We start from the raw sequence: 12,248 nt of genomic DNA, 5'->3' as shown, positions 1-12,248 counted from the left end.
GAGTGATCGGCGAAATTCCGACAAGGTGAACGGGGGAAGGGTAAAATCGTAAATTTCGCTCTCGGTCCGGAATTTCGACTTTCACCGGTGAATTGTAAGCGTAAACGAGCATTTGAACTAGACTCGGAGCGATTTTTGGTGAAATTCCATCGTTTCGGCCTCCGAAAAAAATAATTCGCAAAAAAAGAGGGATGCAACACGAGGACTTCCCAGGAGGTCACCCATCCTAGTACTACTCTCGCCCAAGCACGCTTAACTTCGGATTTCTTATGGGATCCGGTGCATTAGTGCTGGTATGATCGCATCCGCAAGCAATAGCGCGCATTATCTATATAAGAATCAACGCCGCGACTCCCAAAAGCCATAACTACGTCTTCGGTGCACCAATAATTACATAAAATATATGAATTCCTAATAACTTTTCGCGATCTTCGCGTTGAGACGGTTTCGGAAGAGTGATCGGCGAAATTCCGACAAGGTGAACGGGGGAAGGGTAAAATCGTAAATTTCGCCCTCGGTCCGGATTTTCGACTTTCACCGGTGAATTGTAAGCGTAAACGAGCATTTGAACAAGACTCGGAGCGATTTTTGGTGAAATTCCATCGTTTCGGCCTCCGAAAAAAATAATTCGCAAAAAAAGAGGGATGCAACACGAGGACTTCCCAGGAGGTCACCCATCCTAGTACTACTCTAGCCCAAGCACGCTTCACTTCGGATTTCTTATGGGATCCGGTGCATTAGTGCTGGTATGATCGCATCCGCAAGCAATAGCGCGCATTATCTATATAAGAATCAACGCCGCGACTCCCAAAAGCCATAACTACGTCTTCGCTGCACCAATAATCACATAAAATATATGAATTCCTAATAACTTTTCGCGATCTTCGCGTTGGGACGGTTTCCGAAGAGTGATCGGCGAAATTCCGACAAGGTGAACGGGGGAAGGGTAAAATCGTAAATTTCGCCCTCGGTCCGGAATTTCGACTTTCACCGGTGAATTGTAAGCGTAAACGAGCATTTGAACAAGACTCGGAGCGATTTTTGGTGAAATTCCATCGTTTCGGCCTCCAAAAAAAATAATTCGCAAAAAAAGAGGGATGCAACACGAGGACTTCCCAGGAGGTCACCCATCCTAGTACTACTCTAGCCCAAGCACGCTTCACTTCGGATTTCTGATGGGATCCGGTGCATTAGTGCTGGTATGATCGCATCCGCAAGCATTAGCGCGCATTATCTATATAAGAATCAACGTCGCGACTCCCAAAAGCCATAACTACGTCTTCGGTGCACCAAAAATCACATAAAATATATGAATTCCTAATAACTTTTCGCGATCTTCGCGTTGGGACGGTTTCGGAAGAGTGATCGGCGAAATTCCGACAAGGTGAACGGGGGAAGGGTAAAATCGTAAATTTCGCTCTCGGTCCGGAATTTCGACTTTCACCGGTGAATTGTAAGCGTAAACGAGCATTTGAACTAGACTCGGAGCGATTTTTGGTGAAATTCCATCGTTTCGGCCTCCGAAAAAAATAATTCGCAAAAAAAGAGGGATGCAACACGAGGACTTCCCAGGAGGTCACCCATCCTAGTACTACTCTCGCCCAAGCACGCTTAACTTCGGATTTCTTATGGGATCCGGTGCATTAGTGCTGGTATGATCGCATCCGCAAGCAATAGCGCGCATTATCTATATAAGAATCAACGCCGCGACTCCCAAAAGCCATAACTACGTCTTCGGTGCACCAATAATTACATAAAATATATGAATTCCTAATAACTTTACGCGATCTTCGCGTTGGGACGGTTTCGGAAGAGTGATCGGCGAAATTCCGACAAGGTGAACGGGGGAAGGGTAAAATCGTAAATTTCGCCCTCGGTCCGGAATTTCGACTTTCACCGGTGAATTGTAAGCGTAAACGAGCATTTGAACAAGACTCGGAGCGATTTTTGGTGAAATTCCATCGTTTCGGCCTCCGAAAAAAATAATTCGCAAAAAAAGAGGGATGCAACACGAGGACTTCCCAGGAGGTCACCCATCCTAGTACTACTCTAGCCCAAGCACGCTTCACTTCGGATTTCTTATGGGATCCGGTGCATTAGTGCTGGTATGATCGCATCCGCAAGCAATAGCGCGCATTATCTATATAAGAATCAACGCCGCGACTCCCAAAAGCCATAACTACGTCTTCGCTGCACCAATAATCACATAAAATATATGAATTCCTAATAACTTTTCGCGATCTTCGCGTTGGGACGGTTTCCGAAGAGTGATCGGCGAAATTCCGACAAGGTGAACGGGGGAAGGGTAAAATCGTAAATTTCGCCCTCGGTCCGGAATTTCGACTTTCACCGGTGAATTGTAAGCGTAAACGAGCATTTGAACAAGACTCGGAGCGATTTTTGGTGAAATTCCATCGTTTCGGCCTCCAAAAAAAATAATTCGCAAAAAAAGAGGGATGCAACACGAGGACTTCCCAGGAGGTCACCCATCCTAGTACTACTCTAGCCCAAGCACGCTTCACTTCGGATTTCTGATGGGATCCGGTGCATTAGTGCTGGTATGATCGCATCCGCAAGCATTAGCGCGCATTATCTATATAAGAATCAACGTCGCGACTCCCAAAAGCCATAACTACGTCTTCGGTGCACCAAAAATCACATAAAATATATGAATTCCTAATAACTTTTCGCGATCTTCGCGTTGGGACGGTTTCGGAAGAGTGATCGGCGAAATTCCGACAAGGTGAACGGGGGAAGGGTAAAATCGTAAATTTCGCTCTCGGTCCGGAATTTCGACTTTCACCGGTGAATTGTAAGCGTAAACGAGCATTTGAACTAGACTCGGAGCGATTTTTGGTGAAATTCCATCGTTTCGGCCTCCGAAAAAAATAATTCGCAAAAAAAGAGGGATGCAACACGAGGACTTCCCAGGAGGTCACCCATCCTAGTACTACTCTCGCCCAAGCACGCTTAACTTCGGATTTCTTATGGGATCCGGTGCATTAGTGCTGGTATGATCGCATCCGCAAGCAATAGCGCGCATTATCTATATAAGAATCAACGCCGCGACTCCCAAAAGCCATAACTACGTCTTCGGTGCACCAATAATTACATAAAATATATGAATTCCTAATAACTTTTCGCGATCTTCGCGTTGGGACGGTTTCGGAAGAGTGATCGGCGAAATTCCGACAAGGTGAACGGGGGAAGGGTAAAATCGTAAATTTCGCCCTCGGTCCGGATTTTCGACTTTCACTGGTGAATTGTAAGCGTAAACGAGCATTTGAACAAGACTCGGAGCGATTTTTGGTGAAATTCCATCGTTTCGGCCTCCGAAAAAAATAATTCGCAAAAAAAGAGGGATGCAACACGAGGACTTCCCAGGAGGTCACCCATCCTAGTACTACTCTAGCCCAAGCACGCTTCACTTCGGATTTCTTATGGGATCCGGTGCATTAGTGCTGGTATGATCGCATCCGCAAGCAATAGCGCGCATTATCTATATAAGAATCAACGCCGCGACTCCCAAAAGCCATAACTACGTCTTCGCTGCACCAATAATCACATAAAATATATGAATTCCTAATAACTTTTCGCGATCTTCGCGTTGGGACGGTTTCCGAAGAGTGATCGGCGAAATTCCGACAAGGTGAACGGGGGAAGGGTAAAATCGTAAATTTCGCCCTCGGTCCGGAATTTCGACTTTCACCGGTGAATTGTAAGCGTAAACGAGCATTTGAACAAGACTCGGAGCGATTTTTGGTGAAATTCCATCGTTTCGGCCTCCAAAAAAAATAATTCGCAAAAAAAGAGGGATGCAACACGAGGACTTCCCAGGAGGTCACCCATCCTAGTACTACTCTAGCCCAAGCACGCTTCACTTCGGATTTCTGATGGGATCCGGTGCATTAGTGCTGGTATGATCGCATCCGCAAGCATTAGCGCGCATTATCTATATAAGAATCAACGTCGCGACTCCCAAAAGCCATAACTACGTCTTCGGTGCACCAAAAATCACATAAAATATATGAATTCCTAATAACTTTTCGCGATCTTCGCGTTGGGACGGTTTCGGAAGAGTGATCGGCGAAATTCCGACAAGGTGAACGGGGGAAGGGTAAAATCGTAAATTTCGCTCTCGGTCCGGAATTTCGACTTTCACCGGTGAATTGTAAGCGTAAACGAGCATTTGAACTAGACTCGGAGCGATTTTTGGTGAAATTCCATCGTTTCGGCCTCCGAAAAAAATAATTCGCAAAAAAAGAGGGATGCAACACGAGGACTTCCCAGGAGGTCACCCATCCTAGTACTACTCTCGCCCAAGCACGCTTAACTTCGGATTTCTTATGGGATCCGGTGCATTAGTGCTGGTATGATCGCATCCGCAAGCAATAGCGCGCATTATCTATATAAGAATCAACGCCGCGACTCCCAAAAGCCATAACTACGTCTTCGGTGCACCAATAATTACATAAAATATATGAATTCCTAATAACTTTTCGCGATCTTCGCGTTGGGACGGTTTCGGAAGAGTGATCGGCGAAATTCCGACAAGGTGAACGGGGGAAGGGTAAAATCGTAAATTTCGCCCTCGGTCCGGATTTTCGACTTTCACCGGTGAATTGTAAGCGTAAACGAGCATTTGAACAAGACTCGGAGCGATTTTTGGTGAAATTCCATCGTTTCGGCCTCCGAAAAAAATAATTCGCAAAAAAAGAGGGATGCAACACGAGGACTTCCCAGGAGGTCACCCATCCTAGTACTACTCTAGCCCAAGCACGCTTCACTTCGGATTTCTTATGGGATCCGGTGCATTAGTGCTGGTATGATCGCATCCGCAAGCAATAGCGCGCATTATCTATATAAGAATCAACGCCGCGACTCCCAAAAGCCATAACTACGTCTTCGCTGCACCAATAATCACATAAAATATATGAATTCCTAATAACTTTTCGCGATCTTCGCGTTGGGACGGTTTCCGAAGAGTGATCGGCGAAATTCCGACAAGGTGAACGGGGGAAGGGTAAAATCGTAAATTTCGCCCTCGGTCCGGAATTTCGACTTTCACCGGTGAATTGTAAGCGTAAACGAGCATTTGAACAAGACTCGGAGCGATTTTTGGTGAAATTCCATCGTTTCGGCCTCCAAAAAAAATAATTCGCAAAAAAAGAGGGATGCAACACGAGGACTTCCCAGGAGGTCACCCATCCTAGTACTACTCTAGCCCAAGCACGCTTCACTTCGGATTTCTGATGGGATCCGGTGCATTAGTGCTGGTATGATCGCATCCGCAAGCATTAGCGCGCATTATCTATATAAGAATCAACGCCGCGACTCCCAAAAGCCATAACTACGTCTTCGGTGCACCAAAAATCACATAAAATATATGAATTCCTAATAACTTTTCGCGATCTTCGCGTTGGGACGGTTTCGGAAGAGTGATCGGCGAAATTCCGACAAGGTGAACGAGGGAAGGGTAAAATCGTAAATTTCGCCCTCGGTCCGGAATTTCGACTTTCACCGGTGAATTGTAAGCGTAAACGAGCATTTGAACTAGACTCGGAGCGATTTTTGGTGAAATTCCATCGTTTCGGCCTCCGAAAAAAATAATTCGCAAAAAAAGAGGGATGCAACACGAGGACTTCCCAGGAGGTCACCCATCCTAGTACTACTCTCGCCCAAGCACGCTTAACTTCGGATTTCTTATGGGATCCGGTGCATTAGTGCTGGTATGATCGCATCCGCAAGTAATAGCGCGCATTATCTATATAAGAATCAACGCCGCGACTCCCAAAAGCCATAACTACGTCTTCGGTGCACCAATAATTACATAAAATATATGAATTCCTAATAACTTTTCGCGATCTTCGCGTTGGGACGGTTTCGGAAGAGTGATCGGCGAAATTCCGACAAGGTGAACGGGGGAAGGGTAAAATCGTAAATTTCGCCCTCGGTCCGGATTTTCGACTTTCACCGGTGAATTGTAAGCGTAAACGAGCATTTGAACAAGGCTCGGAGCGATTTTTGGTGAAATTCCATCGTTTCGGCCTCCGAAAAAAATAATTCGCAAAAAAAGAGGGATGCAACACGAGGACTTCCCAGGAGGTCACCCATCCTAGTACTACTCTAGCCCAAGCACGCTTCACTTCGGATTTCTTATGGGATCCGGTGCATTAGTGCTGGTATGATCGCATCCGCAAGCAATAGCGCGCATTATCTATATAAGAATCAACGCCGCGACTCCCAAAAGCCATAACTACGTCTTCGCTGCACCAATAATCACATAAAATATATGAATTCCTAATAACTTTTCGCGATCTTCGCGTTGGGACGGTTTCCGAAGAGTGATCGGCGAAATTCCGACAAGGTGAACGGGGGAAGGGTAAAATCGTAAATTTCGCCCTCGGTCCGGAATTTCGACTTTCACCGGTGAATTGTAAGCGTAAACGAGCATTTGAACAAGACTCGGAGCGATTTTTGGTGAAATTCCATCGTTTCGGCCTCCAAAAAAAATAATTCGCAAAAAAAGAGGGATGCAACACGAGGACTTCCCAGGAGGTCACCCATCCTAGTACTACTCTAGCCCAAGCACGCTTCACTTCGGATTTCTGATGGGATCCGGTGCATTAGTGCTGGTATGATCGCATCCGCAAGCATTAGCGCGCATTATCTATATAAGAATCAACGCCGCGACTCCCAAAAGCCATAACTACGTCTTCGGTGCACCAAAAATCACATAAAATATATGAATTCCTAATAACTTTTCGCGATCTTCGCGTTGGGACGGTTTCGGAAGAGTGATCGGCGAAATTCCGACAAGGTGAACGGGGGAAGGGTAAAATCGTAAATTTCGCCCTCGGTCCGGAATTTCGACTTTCACCGGTGAATTGTAAGCGTAAACGAGCATTTGAACTAGACTCGGAGCGATTTTTGGTGAAATTCCATCGTTTCGGCCTCCGAAAAAAATAATTCGCAAAAAAAGAGGGATGCAACACGAGGACTTCCCAGGAGGTCACCCATCCTAGTACTACTCTCGCCCAAGCACGCTTAACTTCGGATTTCTTATGGGATCCGGTGCATTAGTGCTGGTATGATCGCATCCGCAAGCAATAGCGCGCATTATCTATATAAGAATCAACGCCGCGACTCCCAAAAGCCATAACTACGTCTTCGGTGCACCAATAATTACATAAAATATATGAATTCCTAATAACTTTTCGCGATCTTCGCGTTGGGACGGTTTCGGAAGAGTGATCGGCGAAATTCCGACAAGGTGAACGGGGGAAGGGTAAAATCGTAAATTTCGCCCTCGGTCCGGCTTTTCGACTTTCACCGGTGAATTGTAAGCGTAAACGAGCATTTGAACAAGACTCGGAGCGATTTTTGGTGAAATTCCATCGTTTCGGCCTCCGAAAAAAATAATTCGCAAAAAAAGAGGGATGCAACACGAGGACTTCCCAGCAGGTCACCGATCCTAGTACTACTCTCGCCAAAGCACGCTTAACTTCGGAGTTCTGATGGGATCCGTTGCATTAGTGCTGGTATGATTGCATCCGCAAGAATTAGCGCGCATTATCTATATAAGAATCAACGCCGCGACTCCCAAAAGCCATAACTACGTCTTCGGTGCACCAAAAATCACATAAAATATATGAATTCCTAATAACTTTTCGCGATCTTCGCGTTGGGACGGTTTCGGAAGAGTGATCGGCGAATTTCCGACAAGGTGAACGGGGGAAGGGTAAAATCGTAAATTTCGCCCTCGGTCCGGAATTTCGACTTTCACCGGTGAATTGTAAGCGTAAACGAGCATTTGAACAAGACTCGGAGCGATTTCTGGTGAAATTCCATCGTTTCGGCCTCCGAAAAAAATAATTCGCAAAAAAGAGGGATGCAACACGAGGACTTCCCAGAAGGTCACCGATCCTAGTACTACTCTCGCCCAAGCACGCTTAACTTCGGAGTTCTGATGGGATCCGTTGCATTAGTGCTTGTATGATCGCATCCGCAAGCATTAGCGCGCATTATCTATATAAGAATCAACGCCGCGACTCCCAAAAGCCATAACTACGTCTTCGGTGCACCAATAATTACATAAAATATATGAATTCCTAATAACTTTTCGCGATCTTCGCGTTGGGACGGTTTCGGAAGAGTGATCGGCGAAATTCCGACAAGGTGAACGGGGGAAGGGTAAAATCGTAAATTTCGCCCTCGGTCCGGATTTTCGACTTTCACCGGTGAATTGTAAGCGTAAACGAGCATTTGAACAAGACTCGGAGCGATTTTTGGTGAAATTCCATCGTTTCGGCCTCCGAAAAAAATAATTCGCAAAAAAAGAGGGATGCAACACGAGGACTTCCCAGGAGGTCACCCATCCTAGTACTACTCTAGCCCAAGCACGCTTCACTTCGGATTTCTTATGGGATCCGTTGCATTAGTGCTGGTATGATTGTATCCGCAAGAATTAGCGCGCATTATCTATATAAGAATCAACGCCGCGACTCCCAAAATCCATAACTACGACTTCGGTGCACCAAAAATCACATAAAATATATGAATTCCTAATAACTTTTCGCGATCTTCGCGTTGGGACGGTTTCGGAAGAGTGATCGGCGAAATTCCGACAAGGTGAACGGGGGAAGGGTAAAATCGTAAATTTCGCCCTCGGTCCGGAATTTCGACTTTCACCGGTGAATTGTAAGCGTAAACGAGCATTTGAACAAGACTCGGAGCGATTTTTGGTGAAATTCCATCGTTTCGGCCTCCGAAAAAAATAATTCACAAAAAAAGAGGGATTCAACACGAGGACTTCCCAGGAGGTCACCCATCCTATTACTACTCTCGCCCAAGCACGCTTAACTTCGGAGTTCTGATGGGATCCGTTGCATTAGTGCTGGTATGATTGCATCCGCAAGCATTAGCGCGCATTATCTATATAAGAATCAACGCCGCGACTCCCAAAAGCCATAACTACGTCTTCGCTGCACCAATAATCACATAAAATATATGAATTCCTAATAACTTTTCGCGATCTTCGCGTTGGGACGGTTTCCGAAGAGTGATCGGCGAAATTCCGACAAGGTGAACGGGGGTAGGGTAAAATCGTAAATTTCGCCCTCGGTCCGGAATTTCGACTTTCACCGGTGAATTGTAAGCGTAAACGAGCATTTGAACAAGACTCGGAGCGATTTTTGGTGAAATTCCATCGTTTCGGCCTCCAAAAAAAAATAATTCGCAAAAAAAGAGGGATGCAACACGAGGACTTCCCAGGAGGTCACCCATCCTAGTACTACTCTAGCCCAAGCACGCTTCACTTCGGATTTCTGATGGGATCCGGTGCATTAGTGCTGGTATGATCGCATCCGCAAGCATTAGCGCGCATTATCTATATAAGAATCAACGCCGCGACTCCCAAAAGCCATAACTACGTCTTCGGTGCACCAAAAATCACATAAAATATATGAATTCCTAATAACTTTTCGCGATCTTCGCGTTGGGACGGTTTCGGAAGAGTAATTGGCGAAATTCCGACAAGGTGAACGGGGGAAGGGTAAAATCGTAAATTTCGCCCTCGGTCCGGAATTTCGACTTTCACTGGTGAATTGTAAGCGTAAACGAGCATTTGAACAAGACTCGGAGCGATTTTTGGTGAAATTCCATCGTTTCGGCCTCCGAAAAAAATAATTCGCAAAAAAAGAGGGATGCAACACGAGGACTTCCCAGGAGGTCACCCATCCTAGTACTACTCTCGCCCAAGCACGCTTAACTTCGGATTTCTGATGGGATCCGGTGCATTAGTGCTGGTATGATCGCATCCGCAAGCATTAGCGCGCATTATCTATATAAGAATCAACGCCGCGACTCCCAATAGCCATAACTACGACTTCGGTGCACCAAAAATTACATAAAATATATGAATTCCTAATAACTTTTCGCGATCTTCGCGTTGGGACGGTTTCGGAAGAGTGATCGGCGAAATTCCGACAAGGTGAACGGGGGAAGGGTAAAATCGTAAATTTCGCTCTCGGTCCGGAATTTCGACTTTCACCGGTGAATTGTAAGCGTAAACGAGCATTTGAACAAGACTCGGAGCGATTTTTGGTGAAATTCCATCGTTTCGGCCTCCGAAAAAAATAATTCGCAAAAAAAGAGGGATGCAACACGAGGACTTCCCAGCAGGTCACCGATCCTAGTACTACTCTCGCCAAAGCACGCTTAACTTCGGAGTTCTGATGGGATCCGTTGCATTAGTGCTGGTATGATTGCATCCGCAAGAATTAGAGCGCATTATCTATATAAGAATCAACGCCGCGACTCCCAAAAGCCATAACTACGTCTTCGGTGCACCAAAAATCACATAAAATATATGAATTCCTAATAACTTTTCGCGATCTTCGCGTTGGGACGGTTTCGGAAGAGTGATCGGCGAATTTCCGACAAGGTGAACGGGGGAAGGGTAAAATCGTAAATTTTGCCCTCGGTCCGGAATTTCGACTTTCACCGGTGAATTGTAAGCGTAAACGAGCATTTGAACAAGACTCGGAGCGATTTTTGGTGAAATTCCATCGTTTCGGACTCCGAAAAAAATAATTCGCAAAAAAAGAGGGATGCAACACGAGGACTTCCCAGCAGGTCACCGATCCTAGTACTACTCTCGCCCAAGCACGCTTAACTTCGGAGTTCTGATGGGATCCGGTGCATTAGTGCTGGTATGATCGCATCCGCAAGCATTAGCGCGCATTATCTATATAAGAATCAACGCCGCGACTCCCAAAAGCCATAACTACGTCTTCGGTGCACCAATAATCACATAAAATATATGAATTCCTAATAACTTTTCGCGATCTTCGCGTTGGGACGGTTTCGGAAGAGTGATCGGCGAATTTCCGACAAGGTGAACGGGGGAAGGGTAAAATCGTAAATTTCGCCCTCTGTCCGGAATTTCGACTTTCACCGGTAAATTGTAAGCGTAAACGAGCATTTGAACAAGACTCGGAGCGATTTTTGGTGAAATTCCATCGTTTCGGCCCCCGAAAAAAATAATTCGCAAAAAAAGAGGGATGCAACACGAGGACTTCCCAGGAGGTCACCCATCCTAGTACTACTCTCGCCCAAGCACGCTTAACTTCGGATTTCTGATGGGATCCGGTGCATTAGTGCTGGTATGATCGCATCCGCAAGCATTAGCGCGCATTATCTATATAAGAATCAACGCCGCGACTCCCAAAATCCATAACTACGACTTCGGTGCACCAAAAATCACATAAAATATATGAATTCCTAATAACTTTTTGCGATCTTCGCGTTGGGACGGTTTCGGAAGAGTGATCGGCGAAATTCCGACAAGGTGAACGGGGGAAGGGTAAAATCGTAAATTTCGCCCTCGGTCCGGAATTTCGACTTTCACCGGTGAATTGTAAGCGTAAACGAGCATTTGAACAAGACTCGGAGCGATTTTTGGTGAAATTCCATCGTTTCGGCCTCCGAAAAAAATAATTCACAAAAAAAGAGGGATTCAACACGAGGACTTCCCAGGAGGTCACCCATCCTAGTACTACTCTCGCCCAAGCACGCTTAACTTCGGAGTTCTGATGGGATCCGTTGCATTAGTGCTGGTATGATTGCATCCGCAAGCATTAGCGCGCATTATCTATATAAGAATCAACGCCGCGACTCCCAAAAACCATAACTACGTCTTGGCTGCACCAATAATCACATAAAATATATGAATTCCTAATAACTTTTCGCGATCTTCGCGTTGGGACGGTTTCCGAAGAGTGATCGGCGAAATTCCGACAAGGTGAACGGGGGAAGGGTAAAATCGTAAATTTCGCCCTCGGTCCGGAATTTCGACTTTCACCGGTGAATTGTAAGCGTAAACGAGCATTTGAACAAGACTCGGAGCGATTTTTGGTGAAATTCCATCGTTTCGGCCTCCAAAAAAAATAATTCGCAAAAAAAGAGGGATGCAACACGAGGACTTCCCAGGAGGTCACCCATCCTAGTACTACTCTAGCCCAAGCACGCTTCACTTCGGATTTCTGATGGGATCCGGTGCATTAGTGCTGGTATGATCGCATCCGCAAGCATTAGCGCGCATTATCTATATAAGAATCAACGCCGCGACTCCCAAAAGCCATAACTACGTCTTCGGTGCACCAAAAATCACATAAAATATATGAATTCCTAATAACTTTTCGCGATCTTCGCGTTGGGACGGTTTCGGAAGAGTGATAGGCGAAATT

At 45.8% G+C, this 12,248-nt stretch overlaps 22 non-coding genes and 5 pseudogenes across 22 annotated transcripts; all 27 read right to left on the bottom strand.

The window, feature by feature from the left end:
* Positions 1-188: 188 nt before the first annotated feature.
* On the bottom strand, positions 189-307 carry LOC149397412 (5S ribosomal RNA). The gene has a single exon (XR_016298662.1). It is a non-coding gene; the product is annotated as a 5S ribosomal RNA (ribosomal RNA).
* A 334-nt stretch (positions 308-641) lies between these two features.
* On the bottom strand, positions 642-760 carry LOC149397411 (5S ribosomal RNA). Its single transcript, XR_016299171.1, has one exon. It is a non-coding gene; the product is annotated as a 5S ribosomal RNA (ribosomal RNA).
* A 334-nt stretch (positions 761-1,094) lies between these two features.
* LOC149397410 (5S ribosomal RNA) lies at positions 1,095-1,213 on the bottom strand. Its single transcript, XR_016299046.1, has one exon. It is a non-coding gene; the product is annotated as a 5S ribosomal RNA (ribosomal RNA).
* A 334-nt stretch (positions 1,214-1,547) lies between these two features.
* Positions 1,548-1,666, bottom strand: LOC149397409 (5S ribosomal RNA). Its single transcript, XR_016298661.1, has one exon. It is a non-coding gene; the product is annotated as a 5S ribosomal RNA (ribosomal RNA).
* A 334-nt stretch (positions 1,667-2,000) lies between these two features.
* On the bottom strand, positions 2,001-2,119 carry LOC149397408 (5S ribosomal RNA). Its single transcript, XR_016299170.1, has one exon. It is a non-coding gene; the product is annotated as a 5S ribosomal RNA (ribosomal RNA).
* A 334-nt stretch (positions 2,120-2,453) lies between these two features.
* On the bottom strand, positions 2,454-2,572 carry LOC149397407 (5S ribosomal RNA). The gene has a single exon (XR_016299045.1). It is a non-coding gene; the product is annotated as a 5S ribosomal RNA (ribosomal RNA).
* A 334-nt stretch (positions 2,573-2,906) lies between these two features.
* On the bottom strand, positions 2,907-3,025 carry LOC149397406 (5S ribosomal RNA). Its single transcript, XR_016298660.1, has one exon. It is a non-coding gene; the product is annotated as a 5S ribosomal RNA (ribosomal RNA).
* A 334-nt stretch (positions 3,026-3,359) lies between these two features.
* On the bottom strand, positions 3,360-3,478 carry LOC149397405 (5S ribosomal RNA). Its single transcript, XR_016299168.1, has one exon. It is a non-coding gene; the product is annotated as a 5S ribosomal RNA (ribosomal RNA).
* A 334-nt stretch (positions 3,479-3,812) lies between these two features.
* Positions 3,813-3,931, bottom strand: LOC149397404 (5S ribosomal RNA). Its single transcript, XR_016299044.1, has one exon. It is a non-coding gene; the product is annotated as a 5S ribosomal RNA (ribosomal RNA).
* A 334-nt stretch (positions 3,932-4,265) lies between these two features.
* LOC149397403 (5S ribosomal RNA) lies at positions 4,266-4,384 on the bottom strand. The gene has a single exon (XR_016298659.1). It is a non-coding gene; the product is annotated as a 5S ribosomal RNA (ribosomal RNA).
* A 334-nt stretch (positions 4,385-4,718) lies between these two features.
* Positions 4,719-4,837, bottom strand: LOC149397402 (5S ribosomal RNA). Its single transcript, XR_016299167.1, has one exon. It is a non-coding gene; the product is annotated as a 5S ribosomal RNA (ribosomal RNA).
* Positions 4,838-5,171: 334 nt separating this feature from the next.
* Positions 5,172-5,290, bottom strand: LOC149397401 (5S ribosomal RNA). The gene has a single exon (XR_016299043.1). It is a non-coding gene; the product is annotated as a 5S ribosomal RNA (ribosomal RNA).
* Positions 5,291-5,624: 334 nt separating this feature from the next.
* On the bottom strand, positions 5,625-5,743 carry LOC149397400 (5S ribosomal RNA). Its single transcript, XR_016298658.1, has one exon. It is a non-coding gene; the product is annotated as a 5S ribosomal RNA (ribosomal RNA).
* A 334-nt stretch (positions 5,744-6,077) lies between these two features.
* LOC149397399 (5S ribosomal RNA) lies at positions 6,078-6,196 on the bottom strand. The gene has a single exon (XR_016299166.1). It is a non-coding gene; the product is annotated as a 5S ribosomal RNA (ribosomal RNA).
* Positions 6,197-6,530: 334 nt separating this feature from the next.
* On the bottom strand, positions 6,531-6,649 carry LOC149397398 (5S ribosomal RNA). The gene has a single exon (XR_016299042.1). It is a non-coding gene; the product is annotated as a 5S ribosomal RNA (ribosomal RNA).
* A 334-nt stretch (positions 6,650-6,983) lies between these two features.
* Positions 6,984-7,102, bottom strand: LOC149397397 (5S ribosomal RNA). The gene has a single exon (XR_016298657.1). It is a non-coding gene; the product is annotated as a 5S ribosomal RNA (ribosomal RNA).
* A 334-nt stretch (positions 7,103-7,436) lies between these two features.
* LOC149397396 (5S ribosomal RNA) lies at positions 7,437-7,555 on the bottom strand (annotated as a pseudogene).
* Positions 7,556-7,888: 333 nt separating this feature from the next.
* LOC149397395 (5S ribosomal RNA) lies at positions 7,889-8,007 on the bottom strand (annotated as a pseudogene).
* A 334-nt stretch (positions 8,008-8,341) lies between these two features.
* Positions 8,342-8,460, bottom strand: LOC149397394 (5S ribosomal RNA; annotated as a pseudogene).
* A 334-nt stretch (positions 8,461-8,794) lies between these two features.
* On the bottom strand, positions 8,795-8,913 carry LOC149397393 (5S ribosomal RNA; annotated as a pseudogene).
* Positions 8,914-9,248: 335 nt separating this feature from the next.
* LOC149397392 (5S ribosomal RNA) lies at positions 9,249-9,367 on the bottom strand. The gene has a single exon (XR_016299040.1). It is a non-coding gene; the product is annotated as a 5S ribosomal RNA (ribosomal RNA).
* Positions 9,368-9,701: 334 nt separating this feature from the next.
* Positions 9,702-9,820, bottom strand: LOC149397391 (5S ribosomal RNA). The gene has a single exon (XR_016298395.1). It is a non-coding gene; the product is annotated as a 5S ribosomal RNA (ribosomal RNA).
* Positions 9,821-10,154: 334 nt separating this feature from the next.
* Positions 10,155-10,273, bottom strand: LOC149397390 (5S ribosomal RNA; annotated as a pseudogene).
* Positions 10,274-10,607: 334 nt separating this feature from the next.
* Positions 10,608-10,726, bottom strand: LOC149397389 (5S ribosomal RNA). Its single transcript, XR_016298940.1, has one exon. It is a non-coding gene; the product is annotated as a 5S ribosomal RNA (ribosomal RNA).
* Positions 10,727-11,060: 334 nt separating this feature from the next.
* LOC149397388 (5S ribosomal RNA) lies at positions 11,061-11,179 on the bottom strand. The gene has a single exon (XR_016298393.1). It is a non-coding gene; the product is annotated as a 5S ribosomal RNA (ribosomal RNA).
* A 334-nt stretch (positions 11,180-11,513) lies between these two features.
* On the bottom strand, positions 11,514-11,632 carry LOC149397387 (5S ribosomal RNA). The gene has a single exon (XR_016299064.1). It is a non-coding gene; the product is annotated as a 5S ribosomal RNA (ribosomal RNA).
* Positions 11,633-11,966: 334 nt separating this feature from the next.
* Positions 11,967-12,085, bottom strand: LOC149397386 (5S ribosomal RNA). The gene has a single exon (XR_016299039.1). It is a non-coding gene; the product is annotated as a 5S ribosomal RNA (ribosomal RNA).
* Between the last annotated feature and the right edge of the window lie 163 nt (positions 12,086-12,248).

This window comes from Urtica dioica, chromosome 5 (assembly GCF_054948205.1).
Source record: "Urtica dioica subsp. dioica isolate 48M chromosome 5, U.dioica_male_clone48M_v1_H2, whole genome shotgun sequence".
NCBI classification, from domain to species: Eukaryota; Viridiplantae; Streptophyta; class Magnoliopsida; order Rosales; family Urticaceae; genus Urtica; species Urtica dioica.
This window is presented reverse-complemented; position numbering and strand designations above follow the sequence as displayed.